The sequence below is a fragment of the Macrobrachium nipponense genome, chromosome 32 (genome assembly GCF_015104395.2).
Source record: "Macrobrachium nipponense isolate FS-2020 chromosome 32, ASM1510439v2, whole genome shotgun sequence".
Taxonomy (NCBI): Eukaryota; Metazoa; Arthropoda; class Malacostraca; order Decapoda; family Palaemonidae; genus Macrobrachium; species Macrobrachium nipponense.
Window position 1 is genome coordinate 66,103,830 of NC_061094.1, and position 15,000 is coordinate 66,118,829.

Sequence of the window (15,000 nt, forward strand, 5' to 3'; positions counted from 1 at the left end):
TGAGCCGCACGCTGATTGGCCTCGTCACCTCACGGCTATCCAGCTAATTGGTACCACAATTATGGCTCAAGGTTTCTGGATGCTAGGCCTAACTCGAAGGGAAGCTCATTTGGGTATGGAAGATATCTTAGTTACATGCACACACACACACACACACACACACACATATATATATGGGGATACAATCCACTATGAAGTAAATTCCTCTTGTAGTTTAAAATATATATCTCTTGTATAAGATTAAAGCTTTCGACCATCAACTGTGGTCTTGTTCACTAAAGTGGGATATGTCACCCCAAGGAACTGACAAGTAAGAGCACAAACATTTGAAAAAACAACGGTTAGGTAACAAGCTAGTTCAAATTATGAATGATCAGGCGGTTGAGCCCTTGTTCTTTCCAGAATTCGTCTTGATCTTCGTGGGGGAATGTTTCTATTGTCAACTGCTTGTTCTATGGTGGTTGGGTGGTTTGTTGGAGAAATGACCTGAGTGGAGTAAACAGGAGAGGAAGCAGTATCGTTATTGGCACATATATTTCTAAAGTTTGAAATTTTCCCTTTCCTACATATCTCCTCACAAATAGCTGTATTTTCTGTAATGCCAGTATGTCCTGCAAAGGTCTCGTTTAATGAAATTAACGCCCCTTCTACTACTCGTCTCAAAGTCCGGTCGTTACATGCAAAAACAACCTTTGTACCTTTAAAATTTATTGCGTGGTTTTTCTCCCATGTATGTTGCGCAATTGCACTGTATGAACTTCCCCTTCTGCAAGCAGCAACGTGTTCTTCCCTTCTCTTTTCAATGGAACGTCCGCTTTCTCCCACGTAACATTCATTGCAATCACTACAAGGTATTACATATACTCCTACATTCTCTCTATTACCCGGGTTATTTTTAATGAGTTTCTTCTTGATTGTACTGTTGTACTGAAAAACTACGTTGAAGCCGTTCTTTTTTCCTTTAAGCTGCCTAGAAAATTTATTAAGTTCTCTATTATAAGGAAGAGCAAGAGATGCCTTAAAATCTGCCTTTTCAGTTATATCATGAGGGGCGTAAAACATCGATCTAGCTTTAGATAGAGACTGTAGTATAAAAAACTGTGGGTAACACAGTTTAGTAAAACTATCTACCAAGAAATTTATTTCGGCGTCAATGAACTGGGGATCACATATTCGGTATGCTCGAAAAAACAAATTGGTTAAAACGTTGTGCTTTACTTTCGGTTCATGATATGAAAAGTAATGGATATAGGTGTTTGTGTGGGTGTTCTTCCTATAAACGCTGAATTTAAAATCACTACTCACTGTGTCTCTATGAACTACCATATCTAGAAAGGGAAGCCTATTTTCCATTTCCTTTTCCACTGTAAATTTAATAGTCGTGATTTAAAATCCTATATATATATATATATATATATATATATAATATATATAATATATATATATATATATATATATATATATATATACATATATATCTCCCCTCTCCATATATCCACTTTCGCCTCTCCAGCTCCTCAACATTACAATTCATTACTTCTGCATAGAAATTGAACCTTCTTTTCCCAATGGCTGGCTGAATTAAGAATTTTAAGAAAACGCTAATAGGATTATGTCCATCACCGGATTTTCCTCGGGAGGGAAAATTACATATCCTTCCCCAAAAGTGATTTCATCTAAGGAGGAGGAGGAGGAGGAGGAGGAAATGGAGGAGGAGTAGGAAAGGGACATATCATGCTCTAAGATCTAATGTTGAAGATCACTCAAGTCATTTCTACAAGATAGGGTTATTATCTCTCTCTGAGATTCAGAGGAAAGCTCCAGCACATATCGAGATCAGTTTTGAATTAACAGATGACCATATAAGCTCATTTATCTATCGAATATAATGATTATTGATTGTGAATAACATTAAAATTAACAAATAATGTATGTAAGGTGTTTAAGATGACTAAAGTTAACAAATAATGTATGTAAGGTGTTTAAGATGACTAAAGTTAACAAATAATGTATGTAACGTGTTTAAGATGGCATCTAAAAACTTATGGAAAAATAAATAGAATTATCTTAATGATTAAAACAGTCTTTATTTCTTCGGATATTTATTAAAATGAATAATAAAGAGAAAGCGATTCAGTACTTAGTAAAGAAATATAGTTTTTATCTCACAGCAGAAAGATCATTTGTGTCACCATTTTTGTGGAACCTTTCCCTCATCAAGACATACCTTATAAACCCTCAATCACACTTTCAGTACAATTCAACGGCATCTCAACTGGGACCTCAACAAGAGACTTTTCATTCTTCCACTCCTTGATTGACGTTACGAGAAAGTAGTTAGTTTAGCGAGTTTGAATTTCATTGCTAGTGACTTTTCCCATTTTTTCCATGAATAACTAATATAATAACTATCAGGATTTCATAGACGAAATGTAGTATTCTTTTATCATTTCATGAAGGTGATATTGAATAAAAGTCTGGTTAACTCATGAGTGCACATTTCCTAATGTACATATTAAATTTCTTCTTAGGCGTATTTACATTTTCCAAATAATAATGAAATTATAATTTTCATATAGTTTTTTTCATATTCTGGAGGCCAATTTATCGTTAAAATATAGTAACTATAATTTCACAAACAGAATATAAATCCCATCAAAAGCCTCGGAAATTAGTTTTCCTTCAATTTAATAAAACAAGGTAATTTAATTTCAGTCTAAATTAAATCTATCGATGACACACAATTTTTTTTAAAGGATACAATGCACAGGCAGATAACATGGTTGAGTTGTTTTGAAACACTGGATTTTTATTTTCGTTTCATTTCGTTCAAGACTGTCTATAAATAAATGACCGAAAACTCTACTTCTGAACTGAATGGGGTCAATCACTGAAATAAAATAAAATTAAAAGGATTTACTGATAGTAACTCCCGCACAATACACTTTTTGCTTATCAAAATCGGAGGAAAACAAAATAAGTAAAAAAAAAGATCATGGATGGAAATTAAACTTGAAATGGCCATTTTCATACGTATACACATTATCAGAATGGAAAATTCAATTAATTCTTATTTTAATATTAAGAAATTAATTTATTAATTTTAAAGCTAAATTTCATGAGTAAAGTAATTCTGCAAGAAATGGTTTCGTAATCAAAATATAAATTATGTGGAAAAGACGAGCACACTGATATAGATACATAGCAGATATGACCCAACATACATCTGTCCTAAGCAGCTCTTTTCCGAAAAAAAAGTAAAAATAAAATGTGCTAAAGACAATTTTTTCTCCCGTCCATAAAATACACTGAAGTAAGACTGCGAATAAAATCATAATCAGTCTTTACATAATACGAGAGAGAGAGAGAGAGAGAGAGAGAGAGAGAGAGAGAGAGTCCGTAATATTTCCCAACTATGAGGTCACACCTAACCTAATTTCCCTCTCTCTCTCTCTCTCTCTCTCTCCTTAGTTGAAATTTTCCCTAGTATGTTACTTTCTGCCTTCCTTAGTTTAAACATCTGTTTAACATACAGCGCCCGTTAAAAAAGATTTTTTTTACTATGAAGTTAAAACGCCTTCTAATTTATTTGCTCTCTCTGTTCTTAGTTTTAATGACGATTTCGTTTTGACATAAATGGCCTGTTTTTTCTTACAGAAAAAATTAGATGACATTTAATGAAAATATTTTTCATATTTCCCTTATACCAAACAGGAAATAATATTGCTGGTTTTTGTAGGTAACCTTTGCTTGTCAGTAAAAACAAAAATTTTGTTTTTCGAGAAGCTCTTCTTGATTTTTTAACACACACAAATATATATATATATATATATATATATATATATATATATATATATATATATATATATATATATATATATCGATGGATGATTTTCTTTGTCTCCCATTGGTCGTAAATGAACGAATATCTTATAATCCCAGGTTGATGAAGCAGATATGTTTACCCTTCACATTTATATCACGAAATATATTTCGTCCTAAAAATGGCTGATAGTGTTTTTCTTTACAGAAATTTAATTTGGTTGTACTGAGCAAAAATCATTTGAGTATAAACGACCGTTGGATAAGATACGCTCTCATCACTACAGTTTTCATCATTTTTAAAAATCATGTCACCTCTTAACTGTTGTTTTTTTTTATCTTATTTTTCAAACTGAACTTTCTTAACTTTTTGCATCTGATTATTTTAAAAAAGAATCGTAAATTCTGAATTATAATCTTTGGTAGGATGATGGGAAAAATTATAAACATGATAGTCTACATTATACACAGATTATTTGAACACATATTTATTATCATCCACAAACGAGAGTTTACATTTAGCAACTTTTCCTCACAGGGAGCAACGCCAGAGAACAACAACGCAACCGTCCATGCAGTGTTTATTGTTTCTCTTCTCATATCACCAAGTCAGCACAACAACATATACAAACATCAGCAATATCACACCCTACTTATGACTCGGTTTCTCTTATACCTACAACGAACGACATAGAAGAAATAACTTACATAACTCATCCTTTGCCTCAGAGGAGTCATTCATTCTTCCGCTTAAATATTCACAAACAAGCTTAATTTCCATCATATAAACAACTTGAATCGCTCTTAACAACGTAACCACTATGGAACCAGTCGTTAACAACGTCAAAATTGCTTCTCTATAGATCCTGTTTTAAGACTACTCTGAGTTGGGTTCATGTATGCCACATTAGACACATTTTCACACACACACACATATATACATGTATATATATATATATATATATATATATATATATATATATATATATATATATATATATATATATATATATATATATATATATATATATATATATATATATATTATATATATATATATATATATATATATATACCAGTTGAAGCCACAAAGCCAAACTTGAAAATCAACGACAGCTTGCCAAGTACTTTCGTGTAATTAACAACCACTATGGGGTACAAAAACGTGCTAATTACACGCAAATACTTGGCACTGTTGTGTGTAATTTTCTTGTGAACGCACTTTTTGAAATTTCATACATACATACATTAATTATATTATATATATATATAGTATATATATATATATATATAATATATACTATATATATATATCATATATATATATGATATATATATATATATATACATACACACATATACCTTATATCTGAAAGGGATGTATGTTAATTTGTTATCGATATAAGATTATTTCAATTAAATTTTTTTTTTCCAAACTACGAGACACCATTGAAGGATGAATCTTGGACATATTCCTTACATCTAATATTTCTCTGTCGCTGTTTTCCAGTGGAAATCTGATGGTTTTAATTCCAAGAACAAATATAAGTTATTTCCTCTTTTGTGTAGAAGGCGCAAGTGGCGACTGCAAAATATAATGCGATGATTTATGATTTTCCAGTCGACTTTACCTCTTCTAAAGCTATATCTAACCCCACTGTCTTTCGGAGGATTAAATATTCACACTCCTCTGTGTAAAAATAACCAGTGGACGTCAAGAGACCTACTTACTAAGTCAGGGGGAAATTAAATTTCGACACCTAACCTGACAAGAACTTGGGAAATACATCATGGTAACTAAACGTATTTATGGAAAATAATGTCAAAAGCCTAGGCTGCTTATTCGTCAGATTTGATGAGCATATGAGAAATAAAATGACTCAGAAACTGAGCTGTGTCCTCGAACAACGAGTAGGGTAGAAAGAGAATAACAATAATTCCATGGACATTTGCTAACGTTTTCTGAAGCATTGGGTTCTTTCCTAGTTAACGAAATCTCCAGGACAAATAAGCTTAACCTTTATCCTTTAAATAGATCTGGAGCCTTGGAAAATATATCATGGTATGAAATGTTTAGATAAAAATAAGCATACATACTTATTTATTTACGCACGTTTATGAAAATAAAGAAGAATTGGAGTTAGCATAAAACCATGTTCGATAATAATGCACTATAAAAAAACAATATCTCTCAACATGGCGGAAGGGCAATTATCCCAAATGAGTATACACAGCGGATACAAATAAATGGTATAAGCTTTAAGCCTCTCAAATGATGGATACATGGTTTTTGTTACAATTTCCACATATGGAAAAATGAATTATTTCCCTGATCCAATGAATAGTTTTATTTTGAGGATGGACATCAATTACAGGCTGCAACTGAACAAAATGAAAAATTTTCGAAATCGTAATAAAATATATTTCATTGATTCGATAACCTATAAAGACCAGCAGTGTATATTATACATTGAAATGTTAACGTCATTACTTCATGAAATATGTAACGATTTTCACGGAAATCATGGAAAACCCAAATTGGAAAAGCTATGATGAATCTCTTGGCGACAATCAATTATTTTGGGGATGAAATTTTTGGTATTTCATTTCCATAACAAGAGTCAATAATTAGAAAATCAATCAGCTATTGTCTGTAACTGTTTTGATAAAAAAAGTAATTGTATAAAGTGAGTGCAATATTACTTTGTTACTCTATTCTTTCATGCAATGTAATGGAATGTAGTATTGTAATATTCGTTGCATCTGGAGTAACTTTTCCTTTGCATCGAGAGCATTGTAGTTTGTCCTTTAAAATTATGAATAATTCATCAACTTTCAAATTGGTGGCTTACAGCTTATATCTCCCCGTCTTCCAACTACACGGAATTTTTGCTCCTTTTTTAGGTTTTTAAAAGGGCTATTTCATTCACCTTAACGAATACGAGCGCTCTTTAATTAATGAAAAAGTGGTTAGCAACGAAATCATCTTCGATAAGTCGTTAGTCACCTCTACGTAGAATGAACACGTATTATACACACACATATTATATATATATATATATTCATATTATATATTATATTATATATATTATAACAATAAGATTTATATATATATATAAGATATATAGATATATATATATAGAGCTATATATATATATATATGTATATATATATTATATTATATATTTAGGGAGGCATATATAATATAGTATAGATATATATATATATAATATATTTAGATATAAAAAGGGATATGATTTATATATAAATATATAATATATTAAATATATATTATATAGAGTATATATATATATAATTAATATATATATCTATATATCCTATATATAGTATATAGATAGATATCTAGATTATATAGATATATTAGATATATAGATATATATTATAATATATATATATATATATATATAGAATATATTAGATATATAGTTATATAGATATATATATATATATATATATACATATATGTGTGTGTGTGTGTGTGTGTGTGCGCGCAACTTGTAAACACGAGAGGACCTACTTGATTTTTTTTCCATACTGATAAACATTTTTGAATAACGTTAGAAAGCATAATAAAGTACTTCGTTGTTCACAGAACAGAAATTTCCTATCCCTTTATGTGACCTCTACTAAAAAAAAAATATATAATCTAAATGGAATCATCATCATCATCATCATCACCATCATCATCATCCTCTTCTATTGTATTAGTAAATCGATTATTTGGGAGAGGGAATGTTTCATTTATGTCATTTAAAAAAAAATGGCAAAACATAATCTGGTTCATAAAACAATAAGTGCAGTTATTCGCTTTTTTAAATGATAACTGTTTTTTTTTTTTTTACCACGAATGGATATATTGCGACACACATACACGAATTATTTCAAAAAAGTAAGTACTGAGAGAGAGAGAGAGAGAGAGAGAGAGAGAGAGAGAGAGAGAGAGAGTAAAGAATTTTATTGCAGTTATATTTAGATATGTAATTTTAACACTATTCGACAGCTTCAGTTTTTATACTTCGAATTTATTTTTATATTACAAGTAACACTTTTCGCAAACACAGACACACACACACACACAGATTCCAAGTGCTACGCGCACGTGAAGTTGTGACAATATTGCAACTATCTCATCTTAAGCAGCCATTTAGAATCAACATTCATTATACCCTCAATTAATATGGTAATGCAAAAACCCATTCTCATCCGACGAGATCAAAGAACACCGTCGCCTTTATGTCCTTATTTCAACCTACAGTGTTTACGAATTTCGTTTCATGCGTCTCCGTATCTGAACCGCTTGATTATGCTGCTCGAATTTTGTTGCATATTGCATGGTCCTCGCTTCTCCCTCTGTCAAAGGCTTCATACTTTGAATTTCATTCGATTTTTTTATCTTATCTATCCCCAACATCTCCATAGTACCTTGCAAGTTGATATGCCTGTCTCTTGATTTAAATTCTTCGGATTCACAAACAAGTAAAATATTATTTAATTTGTTTAATATTGTGCAGGAGCCTAACACACAACAAGCAAAGCCAACAGTGACTCGAGAGAATAGAGTATTTATTCACTAAACACTAAGTATACCCTTGCAAACACAAATGTCCAAAACTTGCGCAGAGACAAGATCCAGGCTGGAATATATTAAGGACAGTATTTGATTACAACTCGAAAAGTTTGTACACGCGACAATTTGGCAGAAGTTAGACGAAAATAACACTAGAAATGGGCTGGAATAGCGGCAGGTATTGCCAATATACTGCCTTGAATTATGCACTGAAGCGAACCACTATGCAGTTTTGGGTTGCACTATGCAGTTTTGAATGTGTGGATTTGCAGGAAAAGAAAAAACTTATTTTTGCAAGTTGGAAGATGAACTGGTAAATTTACGTTGTATCAATTGTGAAAAAATTACTTTTCCCAAGATGCACGGAATTAATATAAAATACAACCTAAATGTGCCGTGTTAAATGAAAAGCGATAGGAGTTAGGGACACAAGACTCTGTTGTAAAGAACTTCAAAAGAAATGGCTTTAAGGCACCATTGCAGAAATTATGAGAATCGTTTATTACCAGAAAAATTCAGTTTAGCGATGCAAGAAAATGAGAATTCGCCAGTAAGAAAGCCTGCATATATGAGAAGTAACGTATATACAAATAATATATATGAAGAAAAAACGATAAAAACTCTGAAACAACTTTAAAAGGATAAACATCAAACAAAATGTAGAAGAAAGAGCCTTGCGAACTAATAATAATAAAAAAAAAAGGTAGGTGAAGAAGGTGGCATAAACTTCAAGAAAATAAGTGACCCACCTCCCATAAACCGGGAAACGAATGGAAAAAAGATAGAGCGAGTCAGAGGCTAAATCTACTAACTTCCCTTTAGACGAAAACACTTGAAACAAAGCGAACGACCAGAAGGATCCTTGTGTCGAAGACGGAGGAATGTGGGAAATGCTATCGTGGCGGACGCTGCGTGACTGGGAAGTGGTAGGATTGCATTCTGGGTCAATGGAACGTTGCATTCGGGTAAAACAATATAGCTAGATGGTCACTGCACCGAAGGGGAGGAGCTGCAAAGAAGGCGTATAATTGATTTCGGTTTCATGAGTCGTATACCTCTTGATTCAACCCGATTGGGAAGGAAGAAACGGTAAATTAGCTATGAAGGACGAAATAATACAAAAATCTTACTCTTTTCTGCAACATAATGCATTTGCATTTTGCACGAGAGAATCAATTTGCAAAATCGATATATAATTATAAATGACTCATATTTTCCAAATGTTATTTAGTCTATTTGAACACATATATCATTCCTAAGACCTTACCAAATATTTTCACTTTAAATGAGACATGAAAAACAGAGAAAGACCCATCTATCCTGCTATTAATATAATCATGTCAAGATAAAGAGGATTATAGAGGTTCGTTCGTCCTGATCTCAGATTACGTGTTGTAAATTTAACTCGGTATCAAGAAAGCCAATAAATCGACGATAATCATCACACGTACATCATCCTCTCGAGAGAGAAACAACAGAAACGTATTTTTCTTCTGAATGGCCCATGAGGTGAACTAAATATCCATTGCCCCATATCTATTTTATTTAGCGTCAAGAGAAGAATAACGTTACTTCCCTCCTCCATATTAATCTTATAAACCGGTCGCCCATATATCTTGAATGGTAAGGGAAACACGTTTTATTTATTACTTGAGTTGTTTTTCATCATGCGGGTTAATTACCCGATCTTCTCTGGGATGGACGTGGACATTTTTTTTTACAAACAGATGCAAAACAAACAAGTTTCGAGTTCAGAGAGAGAGAGAGAGAGAGAGAGAGAGAGAGAGAGAGAGAGAGAGAGGGGGGGTGGGGAGGGTGGGGGGAACATTCGCTCACACGCACAGCCAGCAACAACGACTTGTAGCCGTGAATACATATATTTCATTTTTCTGCGAAAATGCTGTCGTTCTCAAGTTTAATACTGTTTTTAGTAAGAGTGGAGATGTAATGTTTTTGGAAAAATGAACGTGGAATTTCATTTCTGTTCACACCCGAAAATAAGGTGTCCTCCTTCTAGTAAAAAATATCTCACTCTTTTACATCAAGTTTTGTATATATTGAACTGTAAATGGAAAACCCACTGCTTGGCAGAGCTATAACAATAAAATAAAGCGACCACCTTGTGTTTGGCCCACCAACCCAACTGAAAGGTTTCTGAATAACCACTCCTGATTTAGCTTCTTCCATATATCTCGCTTCCAAATGGCCATAGCTATGGCCAAAAGGGCTTACAAGGTCACCGCAGTACAATCTAAAAAAAAAAAAAAAAAAAAAAAACTGAGATGGTATTTCTTAACGGTTAATATTGCCATCAATTCTCAAGTAGGTACACGTTTGTGGACAAGACTGGTTGAGGACCATTCTCTCATAGTACCTACTTTGGAAATTTTTCAGTAATCAGTACTACAATTAACTTCATGAGTTTTTGTTTAGAAGAAAGGAAGGCTCCTTGCATTGTTATTAACACACCACCATAGTTTTCAGTTTTGAATCCCGTGGCGTAGGGACTTTTAATTTTTTTATTTATTTTTTTTATTGTACCATCCATTTTGAAGTTGTGTCACTTGCTATTAGTTGAAAATTGGTTCCGCGAAATCCATACCTCACTGTTTCCATGAAAAACGGTATCATGAGCTAGTGACCTATTATTGGAAAATAGTGGAATGGCAGTTTTAATGAGAGAGAGAGAGAGAGAGAGAGAGAGAGAGAGAGAGAGAGAGATTTCACTAAAGTCAGATTATATTGTAAATCTATGAATAACAGATTTGACTCTTGCAGCTTTTTGATCTATTAATTAATAATAAAGAAGTAATGCTGATTAAATATCTGACCCGGTCTTTATTTCTCAATTAACTTAATTCCACATTAATGTCATTGTGAGTGATGTAAAAGCATCACTTTCAACAAGAAAGCAGATGTATATCTACATGGGCACAGAACAAGAAATTCTCAATTTAACTAATCACGAACTAATCACGAACCAAAGTACTTAGATCTAGTCTTACTCAGATTAAGCCAAAACATGACATTGCATCAAATTAAAGGTATCACAGACGGGTTGCTGAAACCCAGTTCCTAGTCTTGAGCGCCCTCTAAAGAACAAATTCTCCTTCTGTTGACCCTTCCAGAAGGTATGCGTAAGAAAATGGTCCTACCCTGTGCAACAAGAGTATCTACTTCGTCAAACAAAGGGGAGCTTTTCGACAGATAGATGCTACAGTAACGTGATCTCCAGTGGGAGTCTCACTCTCTGACATACTATACGGCCTTGGTCGAGGAAACAGCCTTTTCTAGGTGTATTCGTGATACACACTACGTCGGCTGCTACGAGTGTTCGATAGTTTAAGGATCTCGTATATATTTACCATTAAAGATGTGTTCTTGGTTCCAGAAATAAAGGAGACTGGAGGAAGGTTTTCATTTTTTTTTTATTTGTAAAGGAGGTGCAAAAATCGTTGCTATGTTCGAACACTCGGGTCTGGTTGACATGAACAAGGCATGTCAGAATATATTTAGGTGACACAATGGAAAAATATCATGGGAATGGCTATATTAAGAAAAGAGAAATATTTCGGCTTAAATAATAATGCATTACTTATTTACATAAACAAATCAATTATTCATTACAACGAGAAAGATAGTATGAGAACTTCTTTCGTTGGCTGAACAGCAATTGCATTATTCAGACGATAACATCGGAAAGTTTTGGGCTTTAATCTCACAAAGGCAAGAAACGCAATTTGAAGTCATCTCTTCTTCAATAAAAAAAGGGAGAGAGTAACTTGCTTATACCTCTATACTTTTAAGAAGAGTTACAGAGATCCGTCACTGAGAACGGATTATTTACTTACTACCAAACCACTACATACAAGGTAATACAAATTTGACAAGTTCCTCACTAGACGAGTGGGTTGCGTGCTCGACTATCAATCTGGTAGCTTGAGTTCGCTTCCCTGCGGCCGTCAGTACGGAATCAGAGGAATTTATTTCTGGTGATTATTTAACTTCTCAATATAATGTGGTTCAGATCCCACAATCAGCTGTATAGGTCCCGTTGCTAAGTAAACAACTGGGTTCTAGCCACGTAAAAAAAAAAGAAAAAAAAATTAATCCTTCAGGGCAGCCATAGGGAAGCTGTTAATCAGATCAGTGGTCTGGTTAAACTAAGATATACTTTTTAATACAAATTTGAGAAATTTATCAACAACAAAATCGCAAAAGGATAGGGATAAAAACCTGTCAGTAATTTCTCTTTTCTTTCCGACGCAGGTTAATATGGAGAAAATTAGCAGTGACTTGCAATCTGATTAGCACCTACTAAAGAGAACTGTTTTCTAAATTGAAATTTTCGGTTCGGGAATAATCAAAGAACTTCGGCAATAAAAGTTCCCGGGGAATTTAAGATAAGAAAGTTTCCGTCAATGCGAAAACTTCTCGTTGCAAATGTAGAAAGTTTATTACAAAGTGACCTTGGCAACACTTCCATTACATATATTAGCTTTGGTATTGACTGTTTTTCCATTTCGTCTCCATCGTTTCAATATTATTCCGTTCAATTTAGCTTCATCGAATTTCTCATCTTATCTCCGTCGTTAATTCTCAACCCAAGACAATCAACTAAAGCTCTTAAAATAGATACACACGTATCCCTTCATGAATAAAAGATGAACGCTTATGTAAGTAGCAGAATTTCTGCATTCTACTGTATAAAACCTAACTAATATTGAACTGCATTCATCTAGTTTCACTCATGCTCTTAGATATGTAGGCCTTTAAAACTGATATACCAGTTGGAGGAAATCCGTGAAAACCTTTTCATCTACAACAGATACTATGTACAATGCATTCAAAGAATAGTAAAAGATTTGCCCAAAAATATTTACTGATGCTACGACAACAATAGCTACTATTTCAGTAACTAATAATAAAAATTATAATAATAATAATATATATATATATATATAATATTATATTATTTTTTTTTTTTTAAAAAATTTTAATTATATATATAAATAAGGCTACAAAAAACAAGAAATCAACCTCAAAGTCCCGCCATTTCAAGACAAGGCTCCTCCTCCCCTTTCTCTAAGAGTTTTAAAAAAGCTTTCCAGCGCCCCATCAGCATGCTGCAATATCAGGCCATTTTTATTTTTCTCTCAGTCTTATCTAAATTCTTCCCACCCATATTTTTCACTTTTCTCCTTCCCTTCCTTCCCTCGAGTTTTTATTTCTTCCTCCCTTCTTTTCTTCGATTTTTAATTGAATCTCCAGGAGCTGTAAAAATATCTGAGAGGTGAGAGAGAGAGAGAGAGAGAGAGAGAGAGAGAGAGAGAGAGATGTATTTTCTGGTTATAGCTGTTATTGGAATTTCCACGCTCTCATATACACGCGTTCGCCGAGGATCTCAGCAGAAGATAGATGGGATTAGTGAGTGATGAAGTGCTGTCGTATAATATTTCAGTATTCATGTAGCAAGAGGGTAATTCTGTGTATCTTTGAAATAAACGAGGAGATTTTTTTTAAATGTCAATATAAACAAACTAATTTCTACTATTTATACACAAAAATAGCATTATTTACATTATGTTATATAAAAAAACCATGGAAATAATAATCAACAAGAACTAACATATACGAACCTTTCCTTAAGTTAAAAAGAAAGAAAGAAATGTCTTAAATCTTTCCATTTTCACACCAAACGTAGAAGAAAGTTGCAGAAACGAATCTCGGTTTTTCTGAGAGCAAACTCCAGCACAAGAAAGGACAACCAAAGCGACCCCCCCCCCCCACCCACCATACCCCACCTTTTTTTTTTTTTTTTTCCAAGCCCCAGAGTAGAGTACAAGGGAATAAAACTTTACAAAGGGAAGAAGAGCTTTTATCCGTTTTCCGCGTCATGGAAGTATTGCGTCATCATTGAAGCTGTTCCTTTTGGGCCTTCCGCTTCCATCTACTAATTTCTCTTTGGACCTTAATTCAAATTTCACGATTTTTTTTATCCACTAAACCTCTTGATTCATGGTATTCGATCCATGGTTACCATTTGGTAATAAATTCGAGTACCTTTGTATAAACACATAACTTGTATTAATGATTAATTCTCTCTAAATTATTCATTCATTCATTAATAAGAAAATTAGACTCTTATGCCTTGATTAAAATGGTCGAATTTTTATCTAGATTATAAATGGAAGTTATTCAGTTTTACTGACCTGAAATCTTAGTAATATTTAAGAATTATCTGGAGATAATTTAAAACGATCTATTTCAAATTAATTTTTATGACTAGCGTTTCACCCATCGTTTACGTTGCAGACTGGATGAAAATAAAATTTGAACATCAAATTAACATCTTCAACTCATTTACCTGCGATTCTCACTTCTTCAACGGGGAAGTGGTATCGCTAACGCTTTTTATCAATACATTATCTGTGTTTTACACTTTTATGAATACGATACGGGGAGCCTGAATTTTCTCACCGCTTAATCCTGACAAAGGAAAACCTGGTGATCTATATTTCTTTGTTCTTTCAACGCTTTTAATTTAACAGCTTTTGCACAACAATTTGTGGCTCTGTTGTGACTGAACA